At 45.4% G+C, this 10680-nt stretch overlaps 1 pseudogene; it reads right to left on the reverse strand.

Annotated features, from left to right (window-relative positions):
* Positions 1 to 891: 891 nt before the first annotated feature.
* Positions 892 to 10474, reverse strand: LOC113907729 (annotated as a pseudogene).
* Positions 10475 to 10680: the final 206 nt, after the last annotated feature.

Genomic DNA, 10680 nt, shown 5'->3' on the forward strand with positions numbered 1-10680 from the left:
CCAACTATAAAATGCAAAGAGTACTAGCATAGCGTCGGTGGGACTGCTGAGCTGGATTTCAGGAGATGCTTTGTTAAAAGGGCCCAGCACACACCCACCAGCTGTTCCTTCCTTCCCTCTGCTCCCTCCAGGCGATGGCCATAAAACAGCATGGCTGCTGGGAACACCTAGTTCCTTAATTCCCGAGGCCCAAATAAATTAAACCAAAGGAAAGTAAGCATCAGGGATCATGATGTCCGTGAGACTGTCTCTGGTGATGTTCTCATTCTGAGAGGCAAGCTAAAGAGGTCAGGTGACGTGTTCAAAGTCACCGCCTGCGGGCAGCAAGGCAGAGACGTTCCGGCAGGTGTAAAGGTCCCGCATCCTTTCCAGCACAACGTACGGACCGCTCCAGCCTCAGGAAGCTCCTCTGACCTGGCTTGCCGGATGCTGCAATTTATTACCCCATTAATAAAAGGGCACCTGGGCTGGCTACTTTAAAACGATATCTTCATGCCCTCTTCTGGCTCTGCCATCTCGGATGCCAGCTTCGTTCTTGGGTCAACCCTGTTGTGATACATTCAGGATGTCACCTCCACTCATGGCCCTGCTCATAGAAAGAAGAGTCATCTGGGATCGTCATGCAAAAGAGCAACAGAATTATGATGCATCAGGTAGGAAGGGAATGATGAAGGGTTTGGAATGGATCACTTGAATCAGGAGACATAACCCTAACCTCCACCCACCCTAAAGGCTTCTCACAGAACACCTATTAGTGACAAGAGATCCCAGGATTGGATAAAGATGGCTTTTAAAGAAAAAAAGCCAAACACAGAGAGTCTTCAGCCAAACTCAAATAAAATATATAAAACAAGCATATTGAGAAAGCTAGAAGGACCTACCTGCATCCGAGAGAAGAAATAACGCATCTTTCCAAAGGCCAGGAAATTCCCCACCCTTTTTTAAAAATCCAACACGTTAATTGGGATGGTTTCCTATTCATCTTGACACAGGGTACTTTTAGTGCTGCTTCATCTGAAGGAACATTCTTCTGTAAGCTTTGCTTTTCCTCCTGTAGACTGGCAGAGAACAGCACAGCAGCCAACACACAAAACTACTGTTTCTGCGTGGCTAAAGACGGTGGTGACTAATAGCATCCTGGGTATTTCACATCCATGAAATAGGAACTGGGGCTCTGCACCAGGTGCTTCTTCCTGTGTTTGCTCTTCTCTTCTGGAGAGGGATGAAGGAGATCCTTTGCAAGAGGATGTGAGGTCTGGAAAGGCCTCTGGAAAGGCCCCACCCTTTAAAGACAATACATTGTTACCCATACAAAGGCTGAATGGTTTATGCTGCTGCTCTGCTGCTGCTGCTGCTAATGACAGGCAAACACTTAGAGCTGTAGGAAAAAAAAAGAAAAGTCTTCACAACATGCCCCACGTCTTCGGGAGCACTGTATTTTGCTCTGTGCCCTTTGCTATGACATCTGCACGCCTGCAAGCAATGGAAAGTCTTGGGGAAGAGCGGTTGCCCAGTGTGGACTGGGGTGCCTGGAGGATCTGATCCGAGTGAATGCACTTGCCCTGTGAGTTACTTCACATGCAAATTTGTAATCTACGTGAACAATTTCATGAGCAAGAAGACGCTGTTTCTCTTTTACTCCTAATGAAATTCTCGGGGAGTGGGTATTTCCCCGGGTAAATCTTCAGCAAGGTGGGGCTGATCCTGGGACCCTGTGAGCCCAGGGAAGAAGGTGATGGGAGAGACAGAAGCCAAGCGTTTGGGGTGGCCCTCACTCCCCTGCTTCCGTCTCCTTCAGGCTGCCTCTGGCTGGTGCAAGCAGTGAAATTGGCATTTTCTTTTCTTGAAAACTCCCAGTTTCTCTTCCTTCACATAATGTTAAGAAGTTCCATTAATCTGTAGCCACCACTGGCTATTCCCTTCTCTGCAGTAAGGCCTAAATAAACCATTTCGTTGCGAGGTGTGAAATCCATAAGTTTATCACATTCAATAGCATTTGATTTGCGGAGCAAACTGGAACCCCACTTAGATAATTCTAATCCGTCATCTACTGTTGATTACTTCAATGGGAATCTCAGATGTCGGAAGAGGAGACTTGTGATCCAGTTGCTGGGCAACAGAGTTTTGTCTCCTGAGACAGGTAAGCTGGTAGGATGCCTATCTGGAACCCTCATGGCCCATCATCTAGGGCCACCCCACTAGAGAGTAAAGCCAGCTGAGAAGACAAGAAAGGTGAACGGAGGTGAAAGGAAAGTCTACCTCTTTGTATCTTTGTTTGAGCCCCAGGATCCAGCCAGGCTGAGGGGTAGCCAACCTCTTGAATATTCAGTAGTAAGAACCCATACAGTTCCAAATAGTTTAGGTTAGGTTTCTGTTCTTGTAGCAAAAAATTAAAAAAAAAAAAAAATGCCCAGCTGGCACCACATGCCTTTGTTCCATGGAACTGAAAGAATGGGGAGACCTCAGGTGCATTGGAAAGAGTACCAAATCAGAACTTAGATGATCTGGAGTTAATCCCCTACTCAGCAACTAACTCATGGTTCATCTCACTGTGCATCAGTTTACTCATCTGCAAAATGGGGAGACTAATATAGATCTTGCCTCCTGTTCAGTAAAGAATTAGCCTCCTTCTGAAGTTTAAAGGGACTCTAGGGGGAGTACTGCATGAGGAATCAGGTGACTCAGGAAGACCCAATGGATTCATCCAGAAAAAGTTGCTTAAACCAGAACCTGGCATATTGTAAGTGCTAACACATACTAGTTCTTATGATTTTTGTTTAGGAGTATTAGGAAGAGAAGGCAAGCAAGGATAGAGGGCTGAAAAGAGAGGCCCAGGTTTCTGAGGGCAGGAGGGAGGTCCAGTTTTCAGAGGAGGCGGGTTCCATTTGCTGGAGAAGAGGCATCCTATGATAGCAAATTACTCCAGAGCCAGGCTTCCCCTTCACAAAGGCAGGTATGCTCCAGCTCTGTGGTCCCATTATTTTGAGCCCCATGGCTCAAGGGCACAGAGGGCACCATTCTGATGGGGCAGGGATAAGCCAAGGAGCCTCTGCACTCCTTGGAGCCTCTGGCTCCATCGTCAGCCTCCCCTCCCCCAGCCCCCAGAGAAGCTCTTTAGCAATCTCATTTCTTTCTGCCAATTTTAGTGCTGATTGTCTTTCAGACCAGTTTCTGTGCCCACAGGCAGATTCCCTGGAGCATCTCTCGGTTGGCCATTCAGGCGTCATGGGAACAGTTGATATTAGTCACCCCTAACTTCTCTGGGACATTCATACCAGTGACATTCTCATGCTCAAGATTAAATTAATACTCTGTCCTCTCCCATTGTATTCCTAGCAGCTTCTTTTTTTTTTTTTTAAGATCCTTCTTTTTTAAAAGAGGAAGGCTATTTTTAAAATATTTTATTTTTATTTGTTTATTTGGCTCTACCTGATCTTTTAATGCGAGATCTTTGGTCTTCATTGCAGCACGTGGGATCTTTAGTTGTGGCGTGAAAATTCTTAGTTGTATCATGTGGGATCTAGTTCCCCAATGAGGTAGCTAACTCAGGCCCCCTCCAGTGGGAGCTCAGTCTTAGCCACTGGATCATGAGGGAAGTCCCTTCTTAGCAGCTTCTAAGGTCCACTGGATTGCCTAGAAGGGCCCAGTGAATATTTATTACTGATGCAACAGACATGTGTTTTGCCTTAACGCCCATACCCATATTGGAATATAATTATAATAATGATAGTAACTATGATTTTTGACCCCTTACTATGTGCTGGTCACTGTACTTCTTGAATCACACAACATATGAAATCTGAGCACCACTCTCTGAAGACAGCAGTATTGATATTCCATGTTACAGATGAGCAAATTGAAGCTCTGGGAAACTAATTTGTAGGAGAAAATGAAGCTAATACTTTAAAAGAAACAAAGTCGATAGAGAAAGAAAAAGAGATATACATCAGGCACAGGATTCTTTCACGGACTTGATTCAGCCATACCTGAAGCCTCTTGCATCCCTGAACTTCCCATTCGTGGGAGCAAATACATTTTTCCTTCGGTTTAAGGGCATCTGAAAGAGTTGTGATTAACCAGAACAACCCGAAAGGTGAGTATAATTATCCCAAAGTTTAGTAATGTTTTAAAATGAGGCTGAGAGGTTAAGAGTTCCATAAAAGCAGGGATTTCCCCCCCTAACTTGCTGATTATGAAATATGGATCTCCTAAGAAAATGCCTGATATTCACTTTTGGTCAAGATGAGAAGAAGGAGGGGTAAGAAAAAGAAAAAGGAAGATTTAGTATACAACAAAGAGGTGGGAAAGGCAAGACTTTAATTAAAGTTCATTTTTCTCCATAAGCATTTGAAAATACACATATTATCCCTCTGTCTGAACATATTTACCTCTTAGTTTTTCCTCTTGATCCTGTGATCACTCTCGGTTGCAGGAATGCAAGATACTTACTAGTTTCCCCTTGTGCTACGTCACCACGACTCTTACTGCTTGTTTCGGCCAAGAAGCAGGGCAGGAAACAGAAACCATGGCAGGGTCTCCTTGGTGGTCCAGTGGATAAGAATCCTCTTGGCACCGCAGGGTACGTGGGTTCGATCCCTGCTCCAGGAAGATCCCACAAACCGTGGAGAAATGAAGCCTGGGGGCTACAACCACTGGGCCTGCGCTCGAGAGCCCATGAGCTGCAACCACTAGGCCCACGAGCCACAACTTCTGAAGCCCGAGCTTCTAGAGCCTGTGCTCCGCAAAAGAGAAGCCACCGCAGCGAGAAGCCCGTGCACCACGACGACAGCCCCTGCTTGTCCCCTTTCACTGCAACTAGAGAAAGCCCAGGTGCAACAACTAAGACTCACCACAGCCAAAAATAAAATAAATACATCTTTTTTAAAAAGAGAGAAAGAAACCACGGCAGGTATTTTAAGCAGTTGCCTAATGCAGAAATGAGCACCAAGAAAGTCGCTGAAATGGCCAAAGGAGGGGTTGTAGGCTCTGCTTTCACACTTTCTTGGCTTTTGACCTTCAAATTATTTTGGATGCTTCGCCATACACTGTAAATGTTATGCTGTGTGGACTCTGGGTTCTGTTATATTCCTCAGAAAAGCATTAACTATTTTATTTTGGTTGGATTTAAAAAAAACCAAAAACACAAGTGTCTTGGTCTGCAGCTCAAGTCAGTACAGTTACTTTATTCTCCACGTGCTCATGGATCCCTCAACCACATGGGCTGTTTATACATGGAATTTGGGGATCTTCCTTTCTGACTCTCCTTTTTTTGGATTTCCCCTTCTACTTTCCCTGTGACGGTTCCAAACTCTGGCCTCCAGTCCTTCAGCCCAGGAAGAGTGGGTATCAACAGGAGTAAGAGGTGTCACAAGCAGCAGCAACTGTGACCTCTTCTTAGGGGAAAAACCGCAAAAACAGGAAACGTCTTCCACACCTTTTCCTCCTTCCGAATCTCAACCTCCTTCTGGAATCTGCCTGCCTCCATTCATACTTTAGCATCTTCAGGGAAATGGTTTTGTTCATGCATTTACGCTTCTCTTTTTGTTCTGTATTTTATGCAGAATACCATTGTTACCCAAGTGCAGATCTATCCCATAGGTGTTCAGTTGGCCATGAAAGAAGCTGAGCTCCTTCACATAATCTCTGAACATCCTACCCTGGAGTGTGGGCACACCTGCCTCTCCAGATTCTTCTGCAAGTTCCAGTAAGTACATCTTGAAGGAGCTGAAAGCACAGCCTGTTCTGAATCATGTGTCTAGTAAATTTAGTGCTTCCGGGAAAGCTGGTCAGTGGTTTTTACTTGTGCTCCAACTCCCCCTTCTGGACGGTTATATCTCCAGCTTCTCTCACAAATGATAGAAGGCCTCATTCCTAAAATAAATTCCCTATTCGTAGTGGATCTGCTTCCCTGACTGGACCTCAATGAATAGTGGCATTTGGGTTCCATCAGTAACTATAATGCCCCAAATTTAGGATTTCTGTATACATGTATTATCTTCTCACCAGCCTTGTTCCTAACTCCAACCATCCTGAGCTTTAATCTCTCCAATCCTCCATAGGGATCCAATGTCAGTCTCCTGGGCTCCATTAAGGCAACTGGTTCAAATGGGAAACGCTATTGACTGAAATCCTATAGGAGATGGGCCACCCCCTGGACTTATTTGAACTTGTGCTCACAAGTCAGGGGCAAAGGGGCCTATAATGACCAATATTGCCTCTTGAGAGAAAAGACACTCATTAGTGTGAAATGTTGCATAAGCATGTTAGCATGCGTGTCTGCCTGCCCCTTTAGCTGAGGCCCAGCAATCTGAGCTTTTCTTTCTCTCTGCCATCAGAATATACCAGCTGCCGCCACCAGGGGGCACTGTTGACTCTATAACCATTTGGAGGCTGCCTGCCGGTGGGTTAGGGAGCAGAGCTGTTTCAAACATAAATTAAGGGCATTGGCGTTCCAAGGTTCCAAGTATTTGAAACAACACAATTTTGGCAGTTTTCCATTTGAGGCTCAATCTTTGTAAAAGGCCATCAGAGAGTTTTAAGGGGAGTCCAGAACATTGTAGTGGGTCTAGCTATTGGATACAAAGTTCCTTTAGTTACCTGGATGGTCTCAACCTGAGAAAGGTGGTTGAACACAGTGAATCATATGTAAAAGTTATGAGTATCTCTCCTTCCCAGAAACTGGCTGGATCTGTAATGAATCTTAAGCCATGCCATCGCAGGCGGCCAGGAGAGGCTCTAAAACGCAGATTAATAAATAACACCATATAAGTGCTATGTTGCATCCCGAAGTCATGCCTGAGTTTGAATTGAATTACTTCCTATGGAAAAATGCAAAGTTTAGGTCCTGATGAGTCATGACTATCAGACAGAGAAAACAAAACCAAAAAGCCTTAGAGGTGAAGAGGGTGACACCAGTATCATGGCTGAAGCCGCCGCAGGTCAATGTCAATGACCTTGGAGCTAGAGTCATCTGTTTCTTCTCTCTGGTTATTATGGGGACTGCCCAGGAGTAAAAATCGCTCTTCCTGTTTGGGGGCCATACTATCTTCCTGTCTTGTTCTTCCTTCCACAAAGACTCTGCCATCCTGTCTTTCTTTCTTTTTTTCTTTCCCATCTTCACTGTTAATCTTTCACCATCCCTGTGATCAAACACTACTTCCTCAAAGGTATCAATCAGAAATTATTCAACAATATTTCTTGAGTTCAGGGTATGTCCTGGCTCTGTCCTGGGTCCTGGGGAAGTGATTGCTGGGGGTGGGGGGAGGGGTGGGGGGAGGGGGAGGGGAAACCTCACCAAAGGAGGACATTTGAAAGGAGAGGAAATGATAAGGACAAAGACTTGGAATGAAAACAGCAGGTGCAAAGTCTCTGAAGGGAGAATAAGCAGAGCTTTTAAGGTCAGTGTTGATGGAGTGTAGGTAGGTAAAGAAGTCACTCTGATCTTCCCCAGGCTCTGACAACACATCCTGTATGCCTGTTTTCTGAGGTATATTCAGTCTCCTCTATTATGCTTTCTAAGGACAGGCTCCAAACTCAATGTTTACTCATCATAATTGCTCATCAATTGGCTATTGATTTAAAGATTGACAAGATACGGAGACTATTATTCCTGCAATGAGACCTGATACTCCACAAGGAATAAGGGCAAAACTGAATTGGATGAATCATGCAATGCACGCGAATGTCTGATGTTTCGGTGAGGATGGGTTATGTTACGGGGCAGGAACAAACAACCCCCAAATGTCAGGCTGCCATCTCTTGTTCATCATGTGTGTGTGCCTGCGTGTGTGTGTGTGTGTCTGCTGCCACTTTGCCAGGGACTCTGCTCATTGAGGGCATTCAGGTGATGGAGCTGCCACCACCTTGACCCAAGCCAGTTGCCATGCTGAATATCAGGTTCAGTGACAGACATGTACTTAATAACTGGTATTCACTGACTGCATGGCAAACTCTCCAATCTCAAGCTGCTCTTGGAATGATGTGAGGTGCTGAATGTGTCTAGGATTGCTTTGTGTGGAGAAGCAGGGAAGAGTTGGAAATTTGGTGACATCTTCAAATACACATAGTTTGGATAATATAACTCTGGATTAAGATATAGGGAGCGGAATAAGGTAAGGATTTAAGGAATTGCTACACAAAAGATGGTTCATGGAGGTGCAGCATCAAGATGGTCTGGGGTCTTGATAGAGAGGCAGAAAAGTGGGTCTCCATGCCCTTTCAAGTGAATTGGAGTCAACACATTAACAAGAACTCAAGGTGATGAGTCTGCAGAACAAAGACTGAGGACTGATTACTCAGAGCAGGGATTCTAGGATGGCTGGGTTTGAATCCCAGCTTTGCCAACTACTAGCTCTATGACACTGGATGTGTTACCTAAACTCTGTATGTCAATTTCTTGGTTTGTAAATGGAGTTAATAACAACAATGAAGCCATAAGATCATATGTGAGTTGGTCTCTTGGTCATGTCTGACTCTTGCAACCCCATGGACTGTAGCCTGCCAGGTTTCTCTGTACATGGAATTCTCCAGCAAGAATACTGGAGTGGGTTGCCACTTCCTTCTCCAGGGGAATCTTCCTGACTCGAGGATAGAACCCAGGTCTCCTGCATTGTAGGCAGATTCTTTACCATCGGAGCTACCAGGGAAGCCAGGTCATGGTGAGGATTAAATGAGCAAACACCAGCCAAAGTACTGAAGATAGTGCTCTGCACAAAGCAAAAGATCTATAAATGTCAGAGATGATGACAATGACGCAGCAAACAGTTAAGGAAATGTCAGTGTGACCACTTCCATTTGTAACCTAATCTGAAGCTAGATTAGCCAAGATCTTTTCCTAAACGGACTATGTATTGACCTTGAACCCCGAGAGGAAAGGTGATGGGAACAAAAATCCACTCTGTAGGTCTCTACGAGGACAATGAGAGTCTGGGAATGTGGCAGGTACCAGGAGGGAAATTGGATCAGGGTCAGGTGTGGGGGCATTTGAGCATCAGTTCTAAAAGTTGTTCTCACAGGCTGAAAGTCACCTGCACCTCTCATCTTACCTGGAGAACCCAGGCCCATGTTCCCTTCAGGGGAAATTTGTCTCCATAAACACTGAGTTCTGGTAGAGACACAGGGGTAGCCCAAGGCACCAGGGAGTTTTCTGCAAGGTTAAGTGAAAATTCCAAAGGCATTATTTTTCAGTGTTTGTCAAAAATAGAAAGATCTAGCAAGGGAACCTGATCGAAGGTACTGGTCTGGCCAGTGACCAAGATGCCTCGGGTGGGGAGCGGGCAGACCAAAGCATACACATGAACACAGCTCAGTGGGATGAACCGTTATAGATCCAACCCCACTTCTGCAACTTCCCAGCTGGGTGACCTGGAACAGGCCACTTCACCGCTTGGACATCAGTTTCCTAGTCTGTATAATGGGATAAAAAAGACTACGTCTTATAGGGTTGTCAACAGGATTATTTGTCAATTCAAAAGCACCTAATGAATGATATTGTCATTGTCATCGGTGTTTCTATTACTGGTTAAGTGAGCTGAAGGTAAAATATGCGAATCTCAGTTTCCTCGTTAGTAAAATGGGGCTGGTAATCTGCGTTCTCAGTTGTGTCCGACTCTTTGAGACTCCTTGGACTGTAGCTCACCAGGCTCCTCTGTTCATGGGATTTTTCAGGCAAGAGTACTGGAGTGGGCTGCCATTTCCTTCTCCAGGGAATTATCTCAATCCAGATATCTACCCATGTCTCCTGTGCCTCCTGCATTGCAGGCAGATTCTTTACCTGCTGAGCCATCTACAGCTTCACAAAAGTCATTCACTGGACAAGTGCTTATTTTCGTGCATATACTGGTAGGGGTTGGGAACACAGGGGTGAGTGGGTCAGCTGTCACCCACCCCCCATGGAGCTGACAAAGGGATGGGGGAAGCTATAGATAGAAAATAAGCAAATAGGGACACAGTTGATCAAGGGTGGGTGGTCATGGCCTTCCAATAAATATCCCTTAATCGTTACATTCTTATTGAATGGCACAAGGTTGGAATCTTTATCCACAGTGCAGCTGGGAGTAGGGGTGGGGAGGGAGGAGGACGTGCTGTTTCTACAGCCCCCCTACCTACCCAGCCCCACCTTAACTAGGCAGAGACCCTAGAATTTGCTGAACGGAGGGACTTCCCTGTCAGTCCAGTGGTTAAGACATCACCTTCCAATGTAGAGGATATGAGTTCAATCCCTGGTCAGAGCACTAAAATCCCACATGGCAAAAATGAAAATATAAAAGCAATATTGTAACAAAGTCAATGAAGACTTTAAAAAATGTCCACATCAAAAACTCTTTAAAAAAAAAGAAAAGAAAAGAGAAACAATACTAGGGTTGTGGGTCTTACCAACATAAAACCCAATTTTAACTCCTAGTTGGTGGCTACAAGCTGACCTCGCCATCTCTGGGGCAGGAGGGGAGCTGCTTTTCAATGTCACCACTGCCATGTTCTAGCAAGTGACTTAACCGCCTCTTGGAGCCTCAGTTTCCCCAACTGCCCCAATATGCTCCAAGACCGCTTGCCCCCAAGTCTTTCGTACCTCCCTGAAAGGCACCATTAGGTGCCCACTTGCTTGGGCCAAAACCTTGGACTCTTCCTACTGCCCTACAGCTCACATCCACCCATCAGCAAGGCTCCTGCCTCCACCTTGAT

Source organism: Bos indicus x Bos taurus, chromosome 17 (genome assembly GCF_003369695.1).
Source record: "Bos indicus x Bos taurus breed Angus x Brahman F1 hybrid chromosome 17, Bos_hybrid_MaternalHap_v2.0, whole genome shotgun sequence".
NCBI classification, from domain to species: Eukaryota; Metazoa; Chordata; class Mammalia; order Artiodactyla; family Bovidae; genus Bos; species Bos indicus x Bos taurus.